Source organism: Polypterus senegalus, chromosome 3 (assembly GCF_016835505.1).
Source record: "Polypterus senegalus isolate Bchr_013 chromosome 3, ASM1683550v1, whole genome shotgun sequence".
NCBI lineage: Eukaryota > Metazoa > Chordata > Cladistia > Polypteriformes > Polypteridae > Polypterus > Polypterus senegalus.
Genome location: NC_053156.1, coordinates 134,988,215 through 135,011,662, shown reverse-complemented (window position 1 = coordinate 135,011,662; position 23,448 = coordinate 134,988,215).

Sequence of the window (23,448 nt, the reverse complement as noted above, 5' to 3'; positions counted from 1 at the left end):
GCAACAGTTGGGTAAAGATCAGAAAACATTATAAAGAATAAAAGCCGCAAATGACGTGCAGTCAGAAATAGAGCTGTAATGTGATTACGAACTTTTCACACTTAAAAAAACAATTTTAAAGGAAATAAAAAAAAATGTAATATAATTCTCCAGTTTTAAGACTATGACTTTTCCATATTTATACTGCCTTAATATTTCAGTGTTACAGACAGACTATACTGTATCTCCATTATTTGTATTGCCTGAGTTGAAAGCCCAAGGGCAGACATCCTCCTGATTCCAATATGGGACAGGTGGACAGGGGATAATGTCCTTGGACGATGGGCTGGAAGGAGAGGCAGGAGTGTTGCTTATAAACATTCGCACCTGTAATTACTTTTAAAAAATGGTTGGATTCTCTGCTTTAATGGTGTTATTACAAGGTACAGTACATCCAAATCTTTTACCCATTTTTAAACACTGTTCACATAGAACTAGAAATAGATCCTGCACCACCACTCTAATTATATAAGCTACATTTGCAGTGCCCCAAAGGCAATGTGTTACACATGTCAAGCCAACAATAATAACAAAAAGAGAAGCACACCACGTCACAGATTCAAACCACTAACCACAAACTATTAAAATAATTATGTCAAAAACAGTCAGCAATGTTACTGACAGCTGTGGTATAATGTGTAAAGCAGAATTTCAAGATGTCTTTTCTTAGCCAGAGCTGCTAGGTTGTTTGTGCTTTCCTGGCAGTGTGTATTTTCGGTCTGAGCCCACCCTGATATGCATTTTATGACAGTCCCAACTGACTGATTATAGATGGAATTATGATTTATGTATTTTCACATCCCCCCAGAAATGAACTCCTGTGTTTAATCATCCATTTTCCAACTTGTTTTTCTTATAGTTCAGGGTCATGGGAACCCCAGGCCTTTGCTAGACGTATCACCAATCCATCACAGGGCACACACGGGCGCTCACTCATACCTGGGTAATTTGGATTTGCTGATTAGTTTTATCTCTGTGTATTTGAGGTGTGAAAAGCAAATGATATACTGTACTGTAAAAACATAGAAAGAAGTCAAATCCAGATCTCTACAGCAATAGCTGTACAGCACCCTCCATAAAACTTCAAAGATTCAAAAAATCTGTGCACTTAAAGAAAATGTGAATTTAGTATCTTTTTGTATTAAACCATCAGAGCTGGATAGGAGACTACATGTCCCTAATAATATAATAATCTGAAGTTAAATTTTCAGTAAGATTTTAAATTGTAATTAAGTTTCATTTTTGACTGTCTATATACAGTACAAGTGAGTGCATCTGTTTATTATTGTGTAAAGGTTTAGGTAATTATTAATAAAGCTTATTCACCACAAGACCTTAAGCAACTGAAAACAACTTTCCTAGTTGGCTTGTACATGTTTTCAATTTTTTATTTTATAAAGTACTAGCTACAGTACTCTACGATGGGCTGACACCCTGACCAGGGTTTGTTTCCTGCCTTGTGCCCTGTATTGGCTGGGATTGGCTCCAGCAGACCCCCGTGACCCTGTAGTTAGGATGTAGCAGGTTGGATAATGGATGGATGGATAGCTGCAGTACTTGTCTAATACAGGTAAATAGAATGCTTTTAAAATATTTGCTGTCTCTTGCTCTACGTGTTCTTTCAGTGCATTTCCTCTGTATTCACATGGGTCTGAACAGCTGTTCACCAGCACTCCCTTTTTTCAGTTTCAATTTTTGAGGTGCCTTCTTCGCCTCCTGTCTGGTTATATGCTTTTCACCTTTAAAAGTGACTCGCTCAGCATTGGCATTTACTCTTCTTCATGCGTCTCACACTTTAATCACATCACCAAAGTCAAACTGACCAATCAGATTAGGGTTGCAGGGGCCTGAAGCCTATCACAGCTTGCAGACGACACAAGGCAGGAACCAACCCAGGACAGTTGACAGAGTCAAGATGAAGCAATGCTAACCACTATATCACTGTGCTGCCCAAATTTAAAATCTAAGCATGTAATAAAAATAAAAACAATTTATGTCTAAAAATTGACATTCTATTTTATTGAGGTTGTGTCATTCTGAATTGAAAATCATAGAATGTCAGTCAGTCTGACACATGTCTTTACGTGCTGGCTTAATGATTCTCCAGATCTGTTTATTGCTCTCACTATATACTTTCATTCAGTATTCATTTAATATGATTGGTTATGCATTTGTCTGTAGTGCACTAAATAAAACTTTATTAAAATAAATTAAATCTAGGCCCAAACAATTACAGAGATGAATTTCAAATTTACTTTTTCTTTCCAAAGTTCTTGAGAAAGTAGCTGCCATTCAACTTCAGTCTCTTACTCTTTGCACCTCACTTAAGAAGTTTTAATATGACATTCTCATCAGTCACAGTACAAAAACAACTTTAATTTGTGTTGTCAATGACAGTGTAATATCCTCTGATGAAGGAGACGCTACAGTTATTATTTTGTCAGATGTAAGAGCTGCCCTTAACACCAGTGACCACTCTAATCTGTCACACAAGCTTGAAAATTATGTTGGGCTGTCAGTCACCATGTTGGCGTGGATTAGCTCATCAAATCAATTACAGCATGTACAGAAATGGGATGGTCATACTTAATTATTTCTTTCTAGTTAGATATGGTGTCCCTCGGGGATTAGCACTTGGATCATTAATGTTTTCACTGGAAGATATAAACTAGTTAGAAATCATAATATTTACTTTCACTGTTATGCAGATGATACACGGCTATATCTTTCCTTTAAACCAAATGACATTTCTCCTATTGTGTCTTTAATTGTGTCAGTGAGTTAAAAACTGATCATTAATAACTTCTTGTCTTTGAATACATAGGAAAAAAAAATGTTATTAATCAGTAAGAAGGTCCTATTTCAGTTTAACCAGTAGGGTTAACTGTTAGCTTTAGTGAATCAGCATGCAATTTCGGCATTATCTTTGACTGTTGCAGCACTATTTAAAATTACTTTTTTCCGCCTTAAAAATATAAGACAACTAGCAAAATACCCGCACTTCGCAGCGGAGAACTAGTGTGTTAAAGAAGTTATGAAAAAGAAAAGGAAACATTTTAAAAATAATGTAACATGATTGTCAATGTAATTGTTTTGTCACTGTTATGAGTGTTGCTGCAGGGATCATTTAAAATGGAGTGAGGCAAAATGGAAGACTGTTCTTTGGTCAGACGAGTCACGATTCGAAGTTCTTTTTGGAAATCTGGGACGCCGTGTCATCCGGACCAAAGAGGACAAGGACAACCCAAGTTGTTATCAATGCTCAGTTCAGAAGCCTGCATCTCTGATGGTATGGGGTTGCATGAGTGCGTGTGGCATGGGCAACTTGCATGTCTGGAAAGGCACCATCAATGCAGAAAAATATATTCAGGTTCTAGAACAACATATGCTCCCATCCAGACGTCATCTCTTTCAGAGAAGACCCTGCATTTTTCAACAAGATAATGCCAGACCACATTCTGCATCAATCACAACATCATGGCTGCGTAGGAGAAGGATCCGGGTACTGAAATGGCCAGTCTGCAGTCCAGATCTTTCACCTATAGAGAACATTTGGCGCATCATAAAGAGGAAGGTGCGACAAAGAAGGCCCAAGACGATTGAACAGTTAGAGGCCTGTATTAGACAAGAATGGGAGAGCATTCCTATTTCTAAACTTGAGAAACTGGTCTCCTCGGTCCCCAGACGTCTGTTGAGTGTTGTAAGAAGAAGGGGAGATGCCACACAGTGGTGAAAATGGCCTTGTCCCAACTTTTTTGGGATTTGTTGACACCATGAAATTCTGAATCAACATATTTTTCCCCTCAGTTTAAACTTTTGTTCCATGATTTATGTTCTATCCTGAATAAAGTATTAGAAGTTGGCACCTCCACATTATTGCATTCAGTTTTTATTCACGATTTGTATAGTGTCCCAACTTTTTTGGAATCCGGTTTGTATATATATATACTGTATATCTACATATATATATACTGTATATAGCAAAATCCCCGTGCTTTGCAGAGACGAAGAACTGCTTTTAAATTTTTATTAAGAAGAAAATAAAACCTTTTTAAACTGAGGGAAAATATACCAATAACTATCTGTTAAGGATCTCTTTGTATACCACGTTGTCAGTTCAGCACTCCGGTTGTAATATGACCAAGTTGTGCACTGAGTTGACTCTTGAGAATGCAACGTATAGTTTTGTCCAGGAGGAAAGCAATGTTGCCTCAAATCAATGGCAACCTTTTGTAGGGTGTGTCCCTGAGACTTATTAATTGACATCGCAAAGCAGAGCCTTACTGGAAATTGGAGACATTTGAATTGAAATGGGAGATCAGAGGGTATAATGGTGATGCGAGGAATACATTCAGAGTGTGGCGCTTTGCTGTTTTTTTGTGTAGCTGCCTTTACACAGCTTCTCCGCTGTTTTATAAACAAACGCCATGTAAGGCCGTCGTTTCTCCTTGCTTCGCGGTTCTGTACTGTTTTATTGTTCGTTTATTACGATTGCTATAGTTATTGTGTAGCTATTTGAGACTTACTTTACTGTTCAGGTACCCATTTCCTTTATTTAAACCGCGGCTTGTACGCTAATTTTTGTTCGTTTATTACGATTTTAGATATTTATTGATTCCCTTCTTTAGCTGACTGCCTGCTCATATAAGGCGCTCCGCTGGTTTTTTGTGAAGCAGCCTTTACACAGCTTCTCTGCTGTTTTATAAACGAACAACATATAAGGCCATCCTTTTTCCTTGCTTCGCCAAGAAAGCTGCCTTTTTATTTAATCCACGGGTTCTTCGCTGTTTTATTGTTCGTTTATTACGGTGTTAATAGTTCTCTTTATATAGCACGTTGTCAGTTCAGCACTCCGGTTGTAATATGACGAAGCTGTGCGAGCTCACTCTTGAGAATGCAATGTGTAGCTGTCCAGGAGAAAAGCAATCTTGCCTCAAATCAATGGCAATCTTTTGTAGGGTCTGTCCCTGAGACTTATTACTTGTCATCGCGAAGCAGAGCCTTACTGGAAATTGAAGGCATTTGAATTGAAATGGGAGATCAGAGGGTATGCGAGGAATACATTGAGTGTGGAGAAACTCTAGAGACAGCATGTGTATTAACTTGTGGATTTTTCTGTGAGTATTTGGTGGCAGTGTGACGAGGTTGCTTCCGCAAGACCGCGTTAGCTTTGGAGCTCAGCTTGGAGCATATTCTTTTCCTACCTTGTCAATTGTGTAATGCGTTTTTTGAACAGGTTTGATTCATGGAAGTGATCACTCGTACTGCGTTCAGTCAGTTCACGTGAGCTGCTCTCTTGTGTGATGTTGCGATGTCCACGGCTTTATTTAATGTTAGCTAAGATCCGGTACTTAAAAGTTTCTCGCTGCAGCAATTTTAACTCCGCTACAAAGTGATCCAAAGTCTCGTTTATACCTCGTGTCTTCTCATTAAACTTGTATCTCGCGAATAAAGTATTCGACGAAGGCATGACAAACGGCAGCAGGAGTGTGTCCATAAACTTAATTTAAACTTACGGTTTACACCGTGCTTTGTTTCAGCAGTAGCTACACTTATGAATAAGATTGTATGTGTTTTTCTTCAGCGCTCTTTGGGAGCTCTTCCTTCTTTTCTACATACTGCGTTCACAGTCAGTTCACGTGATGACGTGGGAGGCATGATGATGTGACACGCAGCTCCGCCCCCCACGGCCATCGAACTGAAGTCCATTACAGTATATGGAGAAAAATAGGTTCCAGCTATGACCGTTAGGCGTAGAATTTCGAAATGAAACCTTCCCAACTTTTGTAAGGAAGCTGTAAGGAATGAGCCTACCAAATTTCAGCCTTCTACCTACACGGGAAGTTGGAGAATTAGTGATGAGTGAGTGAGTGAGTGAGTTAGTGAGTCAGTGACGGCTTTGCCTTTTATTAGTATAGATAAAGGTATTTTCTGACTGTGGAGGTTTAGGGATGGCACAGTGCCAGCATTTCTGCATTTTGATACTGTGGTAAATACCTTTGAATGTTTTTTTTTTTGTTAATTAAAGTAGCTCCATTTATTGAAGTGAAAAATACCGTGCCTTTTTCTGTAATACAATGTAAAATATATAAATACTGTCAGTAGCAAAGCCTTTAAAATACTGGTAAATCCACTAACTAGTTACCCAATTGTCACTTCAGTTACTGGTATTGGCATTCATAAATATCAAAATACATTGCAAAGCTTGAATTTAGTGTGTGATGTAGATGAGGATCCCCACAGTGTAATAACAAAAAGAGTTAATAATCTTTGGAGATTTCAGCATAGGGTTTATGAAGAATGATATCATCAGGAACTACTTTTATCATAACATGTACATTCTCAGTTTATTCTCTAACATATTCTGTGCAGTAACTGAAAACTACTGCTTAAAATCCTTACTAAATATAAAAATTTAAACATTATTATACAGTACCAGTAATGGCGCACTGCACAAATACACTTGACTACACTTGAGCATTTATAGTTTTCCACCGCTTTCTCTGTACATTTAGCATTTAGCATTAGTTTGCTCAGAGGTTGATGAACTTGCTGCTTCCTGAGCAGCTCTTCTTTTCTCCACCCTAATGGCCCGCTTCTTCTCTTCTTTCGTTGGCATCTTTTCACGTTAAAACTGATTAAGTAAGTGTTTGTGTTGCAATTACTTAGTACGTTTTCTTTAATTTTTCACTTAAGCTGGCACTTAAGTCTTCAATCTGCCTCAAGAAGGATTTAAGATATGAAGAGGTAGTGACAGAGAAGGTGGTAGAGATGAGAACGGTGCCCGTATGCATGCACTGCATGGCTGCCCTGCTGGCTGCTGCCGAAAGTTGATTCTACAATAAAATAAAAATAAAAAGAGGAATAAGCTTGGAGGTCAATCATCACTCTGAAAGCGGATAGCAGACATCATGTGGTATATGTGTACCAAATTTCAGGTCAATAGGTCAAACGGTTTGTGAGCTACAGGTGATTTAAAAGCCTGGACAGACAAACAGACAGCCAAGGTAGCGTATTATATAAGAAGATATATGTGCTGCTGATTTAATGAAATCCAAGATAATTCCACTTATTTCTATTTAAAAGCTGTTTGTATATTGACACTTTTTAAAGCCTGGTTTGTCAGTGAACCATTTGGTCAGGTTTGTAATATTTGCAATTGTAATATTTATATTTGCATAATTAGCTAGTAACTAGTAAAGATTGGTCAAAGTAATTCAAATATCAAATGTCAAAAACACATGGTGCTTTAATTTTTTCAAATCTGTTCCTTTTTTTCTTTACATCTGTCTCAGATTGGAAGCTTTTCGTGTGAGATTAGACTTGTCAATTTTACATTTATTCCTTTATTTCAGAATTCCTGTTAAGTAGCCTTTGTTTTATGGGTTTGAAGGTTTCTTATATGAGATATCAGATTTTTTTATTGCTTATGCCTGTGTACAAATCTAAAATATGAAAATTACTTGGGCTGTCATTACCTGTAGCATTCCACATAGTATTAAAATATAAGATGGGTGCTTTCACTTACAGATTATACCAGGGGTGTCCAAGTCTTGTCCTAGTGGGCCAAAGTGGCTGCAGGTTTTCATTCTAACCATCTTCTTAATTAGTGAGCAGTTTTTGTTTCTGATTAACTTGTTTTGCCTTAGTTTAATTGATGTGACTCAGACCCTTTAGTTGTTTCTTTTCCCTTAAACAATAATGAAACACAAAACAAGTTACCACATGACCAGCTAACCTGAAAACAAAGAAAGGTGAAGGTCTGGGTCATGTTGGACTGCTGAGGTCACCAAAACATCTTGACGGTGGTCTTAGAAAAAACAGAAAATCAAAAGTCTGCTGTGGCAGAATGAGAGCAGCAACAAGTCATGATATTCAATAACGGCTTTAATTAACAGCAAGACTTGGCTTATCATTATGAAACTGGTTGGAGTGAAATTGGCTGGAGTTTGACGTTTCAGTTTAGCTGGTCATCTGTTGACATGTTTCACATCTCATTTCTATTTGGCTGCCATTTAATGAAGAAACTAATCAATTCAGAGGACTGAGTCCTTAAAATCAGGGCTATTAAAAAGAAGGGAAAAGGAGTTAATTAGCAGTGAAACCTGCTCGCTGATTAGGAAAAGGTTAGAATGAAAACCTGCAGCCCATCAGGACCAGAACTGGACACCCCCGGGTTATACTAATGAACATTAGATTGCCTTCAAAAGCCAAATGAATGACACTAATTCAGTGCTTGCAAAATCATATTTAGCAATGACGTACGTTGTTTTAATTATCCTGCTGTGTGTTTCGGCCATTACATGTCTCTGTTAACACACAGCAAAAGTATTAATAGGAGATGTGCCTTAACCATCAAAACATTGAAACTTTAAATAAATGTTATTACAGTATTAACATATGGAGCCTCACATGTCATTGCTGGTATAGACAAGCCAAATAGCCACTTTGAATCAATGCTACTGTTGTTTGCTCTGGCAGACCTCCCACATACCACAGTCCTTTATGCACAATTGTGGATGCATGTAAGTCGCAGCCTGACATGACCCTGAACTGTGTACACCAGGTAGGAAATGGACAGATGCTGGGACTGATGGACATCTGTAGAAATGCTCATTGCAATCGGAGAATGAATGCAAAGCCTCCATTCATTTATAGGGCTGTGTAGGATACTATTAAAACCAACTAATGTTGTTATCTTTTTATTTTCTCCTACAAGTACGTGACAACACAAGTTAAACAATTATACCTCATTTGACCAGTAAACATTTTTTGCTCTCAAGGCACTCACGGATTTGTTTCGGAATTAATCCCGTAAAGGTATAAATGTGACAATAACTCGATCTGGTGCTGTATTCATCAACACTGTGAGATGCAGTGCATCCCGGAAAGTATTCACAGCGTATCACTTTTTCCACATTTTGTTATGTTACAGCCTTATTCCAAAATGGATTAAATTCATTTTTTTCCTCAGAATTCTACACACTACACCCCATAATGACAATGTGAAAAAAGTTTACTTGAGGTTTCTGCAAATTTATTAAAAATAAAAAACTGAGAAATCACATGTACATAAGTATTCGCAGCCTTTACCATGAAGCTCAAAATTGAGCTCAGGTGCCTCCTGTTTCCCCTGATCATCCTTGAGATGTTTCTGCAGCTTAATTGGAGTCCACCTGTGGTAAATTCAGTTGATTGGACATGATTTGGAAAGGCACACACCTGTCTATATAAGGTCCCACAGTTGACAGTTTATGTCAGAGCACAAACCAAGCATTAAGTCAAAGGAATTGTCGTAGACCTTCAAGACAGGATTGTCTCGAGGCACAAATCTGGGGAAGGTTACAAAAAACTTTCTGCTGCTTTGAAGGTCCCAATGAGCACAGTGGCCTCCATCATCCTTAAGAGGAAGAAGTTCAAAACCACCAGGACTCTTCCCAGAGCTGTCTGGCCATCAAAACTGAGCGATCTGGGGAGAAGAGCCTTAGTCAGGGAGGTGACCAAGAACCCGATGGTCACTCTGTCAGAGCTCCAGAGGTCCTCTGTGGAGAGAGGAGAACCTTCCAGAAGGACAACCGTCTCTGCAGCAATCCACCAATCAGGCCTGTGTGGTAGAGTGGCCAGACAGAAGCCACTCCTTACTAAAAGGCACATGGCAGCCCGCTTGGAGTTTGCCTTATTCCATGCATCTTTTTCTACTATAACAATTTATTATTCACAAGTTGTCTGAATCGTTTGGTGGGAAGCTTTCAGTAAATTTAAACTGCTGCTGCAGAAATTAGTATTGGAATATGGTCTATACACTGGTTTCTAGATATGACACAAACACGTAGTTTTGATATCCTTCTGTTTCATACATACAGTATATTGCAAAGGTTTTTAAAGGCTTAAGTCCTGCTTATTAATCAAATCATATATACCTGAGCATGCTAAATTTTATGATCTCAATATGCTGGTCTATTAAAGATTCCAAGAACTTATTAAACAACAGAGGGAAGTCAAGCTTTTAGCTACAGGGCTCCAATGCTGTGTAACGATCTGTCTGCTGACCGTGCTCCCCAGCATTTAAATCCAGGCTGAAGACTCATTATTTAGTCTAGCAGATCCTGAACAGACCTGCTGATTAGCTCTTCTTAATGCAACTCTGTTTGTTAGTCATTTGCACAAAAATACAAGTGTGACAGTCATAATAAAATACTGTATTACTCATCCTCCTCTATTCTATGTCCAGCTGTTGTACTTTGTGCTGCTGCTATAAGGCCATGCTGCCACTTCTGCAAATGGGAAGTGAGAGCAGAGAAATTGGGAGCCTTGAAATCCAAGGATGAAATCAATTAATCTTATAAAACTGTCCATCATGTACTTGTAATATGTCTTCATTGGACTTTGTTTTTTTCCTTATTACTGACTGTAGATTTCCCAACCCAGCCACAGAGGATACACAAACCAGTGTGTTTCTTTGTGCCGGTCCCAAGCCCGGATAAATGGAGAAGGTTACGTCAGGAAGGGCATCCAGTGTAAAATTTTGCCAAATCCATATGTGGACAGATGATCCGCTGTGGCAACCCCTAACGGGAGCAGCTGAAAGAAGAAGACTACTGAGTGTAGATTTCGCCCACCCCAAGGTTTATTTTCTCCAGGACTGCTGCTGACTGGAGTTATTTTCCTCTCCACCATTTTCAGATGGTCATTTCCCAGATGTTAAAATTGATCAACTTATATTTTCATTGTTTATGCCAATCAAATTGAAATGAAATGAATGTGATTTATGTATCCATGTATATGTACTGTATGGTTTTATTAGTTATTTCATTGCATTATAGCTGGAAACATATCTAAGCACTCTAGGCCTGAACTCAGTGAAGAACACTATACAAAAATTAACTGAACTGCATTGAACTCAGCCAAGTTTAATTTATCATTATTTTAAGTGGTTACAACTTCATTCCCTGCCTCATCCTTTCCTCATATGTTCTGCTTTTAGAGACCAAAAAGAGAAGTCACCATTGTGAGCATGTACTTCATGTGTTTTTCCAACACTTTTTTGTATTTTGATGTTCTCACTGAACTTTTGTAATTTGACTCTAAACTGCAATGGGTTTGTCTTCAGTGCTGATCTGGAAAAGCATTCATATCAGAAGTAATAGCTGTAAAGTTTTTCATAGACTGTTTTTAATTTATAGCCTTTTGTATCTTTTTTGTCAAAATAAAAGACGTGGGAATGCAGGGTTCATGGTGTTTAGGTGGGTCCAGAATTGGTAATGGTACAAACGGTAATGGTGAGAGGCACCTTTTCTGAATTAGGTGATGTTAAAAATTGTATCCCCCAGGGATCAGTGCTAGAGCGGCTGCTTTTTAATATACATAAACAATTTGGATAAGAATATAAAGCACAAACTGGTTAACTTTGTAGATGATTCTAAACTAGTTGGAAAGGCAAATGATAAAGGATCAGCCAGATCATTACAAAGGGAATTGAGCAGAATACAGATGTGGGCAAATTTGTGACAGATGAAATTTAATTCAAGTAAATGTAAAGTATTACATGTAGGAAGTAGAAATGTTAGATATGAATACACGATGGGAGGTCTGAGAATTGAAACTGCACCTTATGAGAAGGATTTAGGAGTCATAGTGGACTCTAAGCTATCAACTTCCCGACAGTGTTCAGAAGTCATTGAGAAGGCTAACAGAATGTTACGTTGCATAGCATGATGTGAACAGTACAAGTCAAAGGATTTATACTCAAGTTGCTGTATATAACATACTTGTGTTGTCTCACCTGGAGTAATGTGTTCAGTTTGGTCTCCATATTACAAAAAAGACGTAATAATGCTAGAAAGAGTTTAGAAAAAATGCCAATTCTAGGATTAAGAGGCATGAGCAATGAGGAGAGACTTAAGGAGTTAAACATTTTTAGTTTAAGCAAACATAAACTAAGAGGTGATGTGATCGAAAAGTTTAAAATTATGAAAGGAATTATTACCTCCAGGATGCATCCTATGGATCCAGGCTATTACTTTAAAATGAGTTCTTCAACAAGAGGACATGGAAATGATTGAAAACTAGTTAAGGTGAAATTTTACAATATTCCTTTTTCCTCAGGGAAACAACTATAGACACATGGAATTATTGACCAAGTAGTGTGGTAGAGAGTAAGACTTCAGGGACCTTCATATCTCGACTTGGTATTGTTTTGGAGAATCTCAATGAATAGGACTGGTGAGCTTGCCAGGCTGAATAGTTTTTGTTAGAATTGTTCTACTGCTCTGGTAAAACACTTAAATAGTATTGTATTTGTTTATTAATGTTAGCACTACTTAGTTGCACAAATTAAAATACACATTAACATTTTGGGTTTTTTTTTTGCAATGTGTAGGAATTGCCCTTCCTAATCAGAGATGAGATAGACTGTCCAAGTCAACCCTTTTGGCCCTAAGCTCCAAGAGGTATTAAGAAAGAGTACGAGACTTAATTCAGTAGGATATTATCTCAAATTAGAAAAAAATCATTATTTTTAGAGAATATGTCCAAAACTTGACAAAATTAAAAATATGGTAAGAATTATTATAACTTTAGAATACACATGTCAGGCCTGTAATTAACTATGTTATGCTATTAACTATGTGACTATATGTTAATAAGTTAGATGTATCTCTTCTTTTTCTCTTTCTCTAGGGTGAGAGCTGAATGTTGTTTTGTTTTTCTTTATATTTTTTAATTTGTAAAATTTTCTTTATATTTTTATAATTTGTTTTCTATAGACAGATTTTGAAGTAAATTTCAAGCAGATTATACTACCATTTTCACTTTAAGAACCACCATCAGCAGGGGCAGCACTGACTAAGGGAAAACTATGGCAAATACAGGACGTGTGGTCTTCAAACTCATCTTGTGTCGGCTCAAAGAAACTGAAGGGCTTTGTCTGGTGTGTAACATAACTAGTTTTGTGTGTTCTTTAAATCATCCTGGGTGAGCCTTTTCATTAGAATACACAAGTAAATATCTTATTGCACCGGTCATTACAGTGGTACAGAGGTGTTTCCCAGCTATTAGCTAATACATGCCTATCTGTGCTGGTAAGTGCAGATGAGTTTTCTTTCTGTTCTTAACCCAAAGTATACCCTTATTAGTACAGTTCATCTGAATAGTCTGTCAAAAAACAGTATAAACTGCTTTTAATTCTGCATATTTTATTAAAGAAAAGTTACATTTGAGGTAAAAGTTACACACATAAGCATCATGTACACATTTATCTGCCAGACTCAGACCTATTACATTCTGCTGAAGCCTGATATGGTAAGATATGAAAATAACTTTTTCTTGCTGAAGTGGCAATGCCGTCATTTCTCAAAGGTTTGTAAATTTCACACATTAGGATATGTCAGCAAAAAAAAACATGGCTTCTTTGCACATAGTTGCATTTCCACAACAAGCTGACTAATGCTGCCCTTGTTCTAGCTCTCCAACCGGAGTCCACAGTTTCACACTCCTCCACATTTTACAAATGGATATTAGCCTCCTCTTTTAAATAACACAAGGGCTCAAAATAATGTATCCAGCTTCCTAAACCTTACACTGTGTATGCATTAACTTTCACAGTAATTCATATAGATTTCAGATTCAAAACTGTATCCTAAATAACCACTAGAAAGAATATCCACCACCTGTGTACTACACTTTTTATACATCCACAAAGGCAGCACAGTTGTAGAAACTGCTGCCTCCCAATAAGAAGACTGGAGTTTGTGTTCCGGGTGCTACCTGCTTAGAATTTGCATATTCTCCCAATGTCCATGCAGGTTTCCTATGGGTACTCCTGTTTTGCCCCAAAGTCTAAAAATAGACAAGTTAAATGAATTGGTGTTGCTAAATTGGCCTTAATGTTTGTTTGTGTGTGAGTGGGCTCACCCTGTGATGAACTGTTCAGGGATTGTTCCCACCTGGTGCCCTGTGGTTGCTGACAGAGGCTCCAGATTTCCCGGGAATCTGTTCAGGATAAGCAGGTTTGAAAAATCTATGGATGGATCCACAGACATATCCACAATAATGTATCAAGTAAATAGGGATGCCTTGCAAAATATAATAATAATACATTTTATTTGAAGCGCCTTTCAAAAAACTCAAGGTCACTGTACAATCAGATAAAAATTAAACATTCAATAACTTAAAAATTTAAAATCCAAATAAAATAACACCAGTAACAATTACAGTGAATAAGCAATTTTGAACAGATGAGTTTTAAGATTAACCTGAAATTGGTGAAGGGTAGTCATGTTCCTCAGGTAAGCAGGTAATGAGTTCCATAAGGAGGGTGCCGATCTGCTAAATGCTTGGTATCCCATCGTGACAAGACGTGCTGGTGGATTATTTAAGTTGATGGAAGAAGAGGATCTGAGCATGCGAGAGGGTTTAGTGACTTGTAGGAGCTGTGAGAGATATGTAGGGGCAAGATTATGAATAGCCTTATATGTAAGGACTAAAATTTGATAGTTGACCCTAAACTTTAATTGTTCATAACAAAACGTTATCATTTCAGAAGCTGAAATAAAGCAACACTGTACACTCATACATTTATTTAAAGGTTTGTATGTTAAAAAAAAGAAAAATAAATAAAGATGTAGGTGATTCCTTGGTACTCAGAAAAAAATATTGACTTGCTGTATGAGTAAATTTAACATTTCTGACTTATTAAATGAATGATGATATAGTGGTCCATTTACTGTCCCAAAAATGTGGAAGAAATCTTGCTAACATGATCTAAGAATAGGATAATGGAGGTGGAAAAATCTAGTTAATAATGTTCTTCAGCAAAATAAACCGCAGTGGAGTATTAAAAACTAGTCTAACCAGTTATGGGTTTTTTTTCCTGGTTATGATATTACATATGCTTATCTATTGCAGAGAATCCAGGGTTTTACACTGTTGTTCCTTTATGGCCATTTGACCTTCTAATTGTCGACCTGACACCATACCCATTACTTAAATTTATTTTCATTTTTCTTTTTAGTATAACTGCTTTTGACTGAGTAGTGAATTAACGACACTGCAGAAATTACTGGTACTCTACTTCTGTTTTTAATCATACTGAACACAATTTGTTCCTATGGTTTATTATGTTGACTGCAAACTATATGCATATGCTTATATTCTATTTTGTTAACATGGTTTTGTTAACATTTTTGTTACTTTGCCAAAATAATTCATTTCTTTCAGCAATTATAACAGTCTCATAATACAGTGCATAAAGCATGGTGAGGCACTATTTAGCAGTCCTTGGCTTGGGTTAGTGGTCAGTGTCTGAGTACAGGGCATCCTGTGTAAACAGTGTTTGTCTCCGGATACTCTGGTTTTTACCACAGATACTAAAGACCTGTATAGGGTGGTCCAGATCTAATTATGCAATTTTCATTACGCTATAATTTATTAAGTTTATTACATAGAAAATCACCTGAAAAATCCCGGACCATCGAGAAGTGTGTGAACTGACAACATGAAGAATCGTCTTCGTGCCGAACTGGAATCAAATCAAAGTCATCCAGATGATCTGGATCTGCATAATTAGATCTGGACCACCCTCTAGAACAGTCCTATTTACTGAAGGTCTGATGTGTGCAATGCGTTTAGAAGTGGTACCTGCAATTTTGCAAATGAATCACGGTTTCTGCAACCTTTAATTTGAATAAGCAGACTCCAAAAATGGATCAGCAAAAGATGGGGCCGTCAGTGTGGTAGAACAAAGATACACCAACCTACGATGCTGTTATGTATTGGTCACCCAGATCAGAGCTATGAATGGAGGTGACTATAAGTCATGGTTTGTGCACCAAATAAACCTGTCACATGCCTCCTGATGTTCATCTTTGAATTGTGTCTGCATGTATTTCAGATAGAATAGACTAGCATGGTGCATGTGGGGAAAAGTACTTGGACAGCTTTTTCCAAGGGTGTTGTATTGTTGCAAGAATAAATGAAGCAGTTTTGAAAGTATACAATTCTTCTGTTGCAGTCTAAGTCCCGTTTGTGAAAGCAAAGTTAACTACATGGTCTAAGGTTCAAGCCTCAGAGTGCACTAAGGGTGAAGTTATCCTTAGTTACAGTTTATTTATGGTTAAAGATGTCATTCCAAACCTCATGCTTGCCATTACCTGACAAAGACAATTATTGAATCACGAGCTAAGACATTTTCTTATTCAGTTTCCTTTAATACTTGTGACATTCTACTCTCCAGGTTTTAGAACTTCTCTTTTGTTCCTTGATTTTGTTTCACCTTTGCTCACTTTTGGCTAGTGTGTCCACTTTTTGTTGTCTTTGTGTGACTAAAGTTTAAGATTGTGGGAAGTATTAGCATGTTTTTTTAGTATTTATTTCAAGACAAAAGAATGAAAATGGAAAAAAAATGACTAAACGCTTAGTACAATTCAACCCTCCACTGACAAGGTGATTTAATGAAGCTTTTTTAATTAATAAAGCCTCAAGAGGACTACCATCATGATGTATATGAGTCATGCTTTATCTGCACTGGCAGGAGAATCTAATTTTTCCACTGTCGTTGAGCTGGAGTACAGCTAATCAAAAAACTACTCAACATCTTAGAACCCTTTACTTTTTTTAATTAAAATTATGCTTTCACAGCTCTCTGAAATATTATAGGAGTCAATTTTAATGCTCGTGTCTGTTTATATATCGGCAGTTGTACAAATAAAAATCTGTACATGCTTCGTACCTGACCACCGGCAACAACAACAACATTTATTTAAATAGCACATTTTCATACAAATGATATAGCTCAAAGAGCTTTACATGATGAAGAAAGAGAAAACAGACAAAATAAATAAGAAAATAGATTTAGGTAACACTAATTAACATACAATAAAAGTAAGGTCCAATGGCCAGGGAGGACACTCAGGCAAGAACTGGTGCAGGGTTTTCATAGCCATTACCTGTGACACACCTGAGTGCCCACATATGAAATGCAGCAACTTCAGTAAAGGAGAACTCAAGAGTGTCTTCAGCTGATTAAAATATCCTGGCCCATTAGGAGATAATATCTGCAAAACTGAATAGAGAGAAAGTTTCTGTCACACAGTGAACCCCCAAAAAAACACAAGAGCCACAGCACGGAATGCCTGCAAAGGCAAGTCAAACCAAGATGAACAATTCCCAAATGCAAATCTGGCAAACAAAGTAAAACAAAATTAAATTTACAAAAACATATAAAATCACAATTCCAGAAACTCACCCTTTCCAAGCACAATCAAATGAATCGCAAGGGACTGTGGGTTGCTCCTGCCTTTAAATGGCTTAGGCCAGTTTCTTGTGGTGAAGGGCAGGTGGTCATGTATCTTAGAGGACCACCCACAAAACATAACACAGGCATAGGAAATACAGAAAATAATAAAGAAAAAGTAGCATTAATATAAATCAAAGACTCATATTTGAACAAAAAAAGAGTATGTGGACTCTAGCCGGGCTGAAATACAGCAGCTATAAGGAGACTGCTTCTGAGTCAGACATTATGGTTTTGCAAGTGACCACCAGCAGTTCACCACAGTGCAAATCTGTGATCAGAGATGTTTTGTGGTTTGAGTCCACAGCAATACAGACAGCAGTCAAGAGTTAGAATAAGCAAGCGTTTCCCTTGATCATCCTCAGTTGTTTTGAAAACTCATAATATTTCAGTTGACAATTAATGAGTAGCATTTTTGTAATGAGTACGTCAAATGTGGACTTTTATAAGTGTCCTATTTTTAGTTTTGGCCAGAATGATGTCATGCTGGCCAGCATTGTTAGATCATGGCTTCCAGTGATTAGATTTGATTCCTGCCCCTATCCCCTTCTCTCCAGAGTTTGCTTTTTATGACCACATGGCCTTTATTGAGGTACCACAGAAAAACATTCTTGTTCAAAACATTTATGAGTGTAAATTGTCCCAGCATGAGTGAGTGGTGTTATGTTATCTGTTATCTATCAACTGCCATCCTACTCAGAGTGTATTTCTGTCTCGGCTGGTACAAACTCTGGCTCTCCATGACCCTGTGACAGAGAAAGTGAGTTCAGGAAACGGATGAATATTTTTAGTCTTTTTGTAAACCTCTTACTTTTTAGCACATGTTACAGCTATAAGCCTCTCTCTTTCATCATGCAAAATAATGAGCAGTGAATATTCTATTCTGCACTACAGCTGCCTAAGAAACCCTTTACACTTTAAAAACAATAAGAACTTATTAGCTTTCCCAGCTGAGTCTCATTTTCCTTTAGTTTACTTTCAGTCTAAATCTGAAAACACTCAAAAGGGCTCCACGAAAGACAGATGAAAAAAATCAAGCGTTAGATATCGTTTCCTGTCTTATGCAACACTGGATATCCATAGAATTTATTCCCTTTAAAAATGAACATTTTGCACCCAAGGATTCCTTAGGCATACAGATATCAGGAAATGGTGTTTTGCAATCAGAATTCGCTCATTCTATTTTCTGCATGCACCTATCTGTATCATACAACCTGCACTCAAATGGTGGAAAAACATTTTGCCGTCTTTTCATTATGTTTGCTGCTTTCTTGTAGAATTTATTGGCTCACTCTCAGTACTGTCACAGCTGTCAAGCTATAAAAGCAAGTTATGATTTGAATAGCTCTATATTGTGCTCTCAGCAGGCTTATTAAAGCTGTGATCAAAGCGTTTTACATGGTGGCCTATAAAAATATCCTGTGGGCTAAACATAGTACCTGAAAAAAATGCCTGACTGAATCCAATTAACCCTTTTTTATTACCGAAATAAAAGTACAGTTTATTAATTACCATTCTTCAAGCTGCTTATCAATCAATTCTTTTTTTATACAGACATTTACTAAATGAATGCCATTTTTGTGCATGGTTTAAATTTTGCATCTCTGGTCTCTTTTTTAAATTTATCAGGTTCTCTGTGTTCATCCCTTCTTAGTCATATAATAAAACTCCTTTTTATTTAACAATTACCAAAAGCTTTTTAAATATAACATTTTTACAGTTTAAACAAGCCTGTATGGGGAGGGTACGTTGTGTTTTAAGTTTAATGTAATTTGTTTAAACACAAAGTTTGTATTACTGTATCTTTTTCACTATTGTATCTTTGGCTAAACTGTACGTAATTATTTCTTATCTTGATAAAAATGTAAAAAAAAAAATTACACTGATGCATGCAAATCCTTTAAGTTAATTGTACATATCAGAAGACAGAATACTGAGTTACAAGCAAGAATCTATCATTCTGTCATGAGCTACAGTGAGATTTAGGCTTAAAGTATAAAGTATGCTTGTGTTCATAATGATGAACTTAATCTGTGTGTGAACTTGACTATACAGTATATTTAATTTCTAGTTAAAGTTCTCTGTTTCTGTGGTGTCATCATGTCTTAGTATCTCTAGTTACTGGTATCTACTGACATGTTATATTTTGTATAAAAGGAAACACTTGAATAGACGGTGAAGTTTTGTTTCATGCCGCTAGGTGAAAATCATACCTCTTAATGGCATTACTGTGCCTCAGACATTTGCTCTGATTCTTCTTTCATTTTTTTTTTTTTTTATTTTATTAATTTTATTACAATCCATACAAAGCAATCAAGTTTTTACAAAAAGAAGAATTGAGTTAAGAACAAATTATTCTTCTTTTTTCTTCCTGACTTAATTTTATGTACGTGACTAGAGGACCTGCATTTCCTAGTACTTTTCAAGTGGGAACATCCAAAAGCCTCATCATGCTGCTGGCACAGCTCAAAGGACATCCAGGTGTTATAAAGTTAAAGCATCATGTTCATTAAAAAAGATAAAACTATGTAAATTTTCACCATAACTCATAGGCAGACATTCTGCTTGGTACCCTTTACCTTCCGCAGGCCTCCGCTGCCGTCACCACACACACTTGTTTATGCTCGCGCTTCACTAGCTTGCAACATAGCCACATTAGCATTACATTTTTTCTTAAAAAAACATGTAAAAAGTGTTGCATTTTATGGCTTGTAATTTTTATTAAATCTCATCTTTCTACTGTAAAAAATGCAAAACACTAAAAGTACAGAGTCAGAAGTGTATAAAGTATAATAATGATACAAACAATAATAATAATAATATTAACAGCATACTGCACGCGTGCAAGTGACACAAGTGTCTCTTTTGGATTCCCAGAATCATTTTCGGTTTCACTGACCATTTCAATTTCACTGCCCAAAGACGGATTCACTTCTTCATCACTGCTGATAAGAGGCATTTCTTACAAGATGCCATTATGAGTCTAGGGGAAGGTGCATCCCAAAAAAGACATAAATCGTTTGCTACGAATTCAGAATGCAGCTGCTAGAATCCTAACTAAGAAAAGAAAATCCGAGCACATCTCTCCAGTTTTGATGTCACTACACTGATTACCTCTGTCATTCAGAATTGACTTTAAAATTCTGCTTATGGTTTATAAAGCCCTAAATAATCTCGCCCCATCTTATATATCAGAATGCCTGACACGTTATATTCCAAATCGTAACCTCAGATCCTCAAATGAGTGTCTCCTTAGAATTCCAAAAGCTAAACTTAAAAGAAGTGGTGAGGAGGCCTTCTGCTGTTATGCACCTAAAATCTGGAATAGCCTGCCAATAGGAATTTGCCAGGCTAATACAGTGGAGCACTTTAAAAACACTGCTGAAAACACATTACTTTAACATGGCCTTCTCATAACCTCACTTTAATTTAATCTGATACTCTGTATGTTCAATTCATTATAATAACTATTCATGGTGGCTCTAAATTCCCTACTAACCCCTACTCTCTCTTCTGTTTCTTTTTCCGGTTACCTACTTAAAGCATCATGATGCTCCAACATTGATGGACTAAAAGCCAGAAGTCTACGTGACCATTATCATCATGTCCTTCTGTGAGAACCCTAAATGCAAAGAGGACTGTTTCATTTATGTTAGGTAGAATGCCCAAAGGGGACTGGGCAGTCTAATGGTCTGGAATCCCTTCAGATTTTATTTTTTTCTCTAGTCAATTGGAGTTTTTTTTGTTTTTTCTGTCCTCCCTGGCCATCGGACTTTACTTATTCTATGTTAATTAATGTTGACTTATTTTATTTTCTTACTGTGTCTTTTATTTTTCTATTTTTCGTTATGTAAAGCACTTTGAGCTACATATTTGTATGAAAATGTGCTATATAAATAAATATTGTTGTTGTTGTTGTTGATGTCTTTACTGTTGCCCAAGTAATGCTCAGCACTAATGCTGTTGGCACTTTTATAGCCCGACTAAATCTTGGATCTTACATGAGCGTCTAGCTCATTTTTTTTAGCTCTTTTTTTAGCCTGAGTGACGCTCAGGCTCGTGAACTCTAAGGAGGTTAAAATGTGGTGTAATGAGCTGACGCACGTGCGATCTGACTGAGACGTGGAAGGTCAAGCATGGTTGTTGCTACATGTTATTCATATTCTGTATAAGGATAGAAGTATTAATAGTGTATTTCACTACATTCAGTATTAGTTATAAATTGATTCTATTAGCTTAAACTTTATTTTCTGGATTTGTTATGCTTTGTAATGATTAACTCCGTGGTGTCACTCTATTGGGTATAGTTTATATTAGAGTTTTGCATCTGTGTCTTCTTCACTTAATTATTGAGAAACAGTGTTGAGTGTGTTTAAGTCTCTTTTTCTTTTGTGATCATTTTTCTTCTTTTTTTAGTTTTTTTTTACTGTTTTCACTGTACATATTTTTGCACTCAGAGTGTGGAATAAAAAATATCTTCTTATATAATACACTACAGTGGCTGTCCGTTTGTCTGTCCAGGATTTTAAATCATCTGTACCTCGCAAACCGTTTGACCTATTGACCTGAAATGTGGTACACATATACTACCTGACATCTACTATCCACTTTTGGGGTGATGATTGACCTCCAAGGTTATTCCTGTTTTAATTTTTATTTTATTTTATTGTAGAATCAACTCTTGGCAGCGACCAGCAGGGCGGTCATCCCTACTACCTTCGCCGTCACTTCCCCTAACTTTTCATATCTTAAATCATTCTTGAGGCAGATTGAAGACTTACTGTAAGTGCCAACTTAATTTACTTATTTTGGATTTGTACACAGGCATAAGCAATAAAAAAATCTGATAACTCATATAAGAAACCTTGAAATCCATAAAACAAGGAATAAATGTAAAATTGACAAGTCTGATTTCACATGGGAAGCTTCCAATCTGAGAAAGATGTAAAGAAAAAAAAGGAACAGATTTGGAAAATTAAAGCACCATGTGTTTTTGACATTTGATATTTGAATTACTTTGACTAATCTTTAGTAGTTACTAGCTAATTATGCAAATATAAATTTTACAATTGCAAATATTAAAAACCTGACCAAATGGTTAAACCAGGCTTTAAAAAGTGTTAATATACAAACAGCTTTAAAGAGTTGGTTTAAATAGAAATAACTGGAATTATCTTGGATTACATTAAATCAGCAGCACATATATCTTCTTATATAATACGCTACCGTTGCTGTTCATTTGTCTGTCCAGGATTTTAAATCACCTGTAGCTCACAAACCGTTTGACCTATTGACCTGAAATTTGGTACACATATACAGTGGAACCTCGGTTCACGAACGTCTCGGTACATGTACAAATCGGTTTACGACCAAAAAGTTCACCAAACTGTTGCCTCGGTTCACGACCACGCACCCAGTATACGAACAAGCCAGTTTCCCTTTTCGGTTTGTACATGTTCAGTCTCTCCCTGTGCATTTCCTGTGCAGTGAACGAGCGAGCAAGAGAGAGAGAGTGTGACACACACATACACACAAGCGCGCGAGAGAGAGGCGCACACACACACACACACAGGTGCACGAGAGAGAGGCGCACACACACAGGCGCGCACGAGAGAGGCGCACACACAGGAGCGCTAGAGAGAGACACACACAGGCGCTCCAGGCTCATGAAAGAGAGACACACGCACACACGAAAGAGAGAGCGAGCGAGCGAGCGAGAGAGAGAGAGAGCAAGCGAGCGAGAGAGCGAGAGAGGGAGGGCTGGACGCATAAGGTAGAAAAGGCTTGTTTTTGTTTTCAGTTCTGTTTACAACAATCGGTTCATAGCGTGCATTGTGGCAATGTTACTTTTCTTGATGGTTTATTAAATTACGTATTTTTCAAATGTTCATTTTTTTCCCTGTGCTTAAAACGCATTAAAAAAAGTGTTTTTAGCGAGCGGTTCCTAGCACTATAGCACGAACTATTGTAGTGTTAGTTTTCTCTGTTGTTCAAGGTTTTCTCAGTGTTATTCAATGTTTTTACATTTAGTTTACTATTACAACTGTGTATTCTATGGTATAATTAACTATATTTGTGCTTAAAAATTTAAAAAATATATATTTACATGCAGTCCGTAC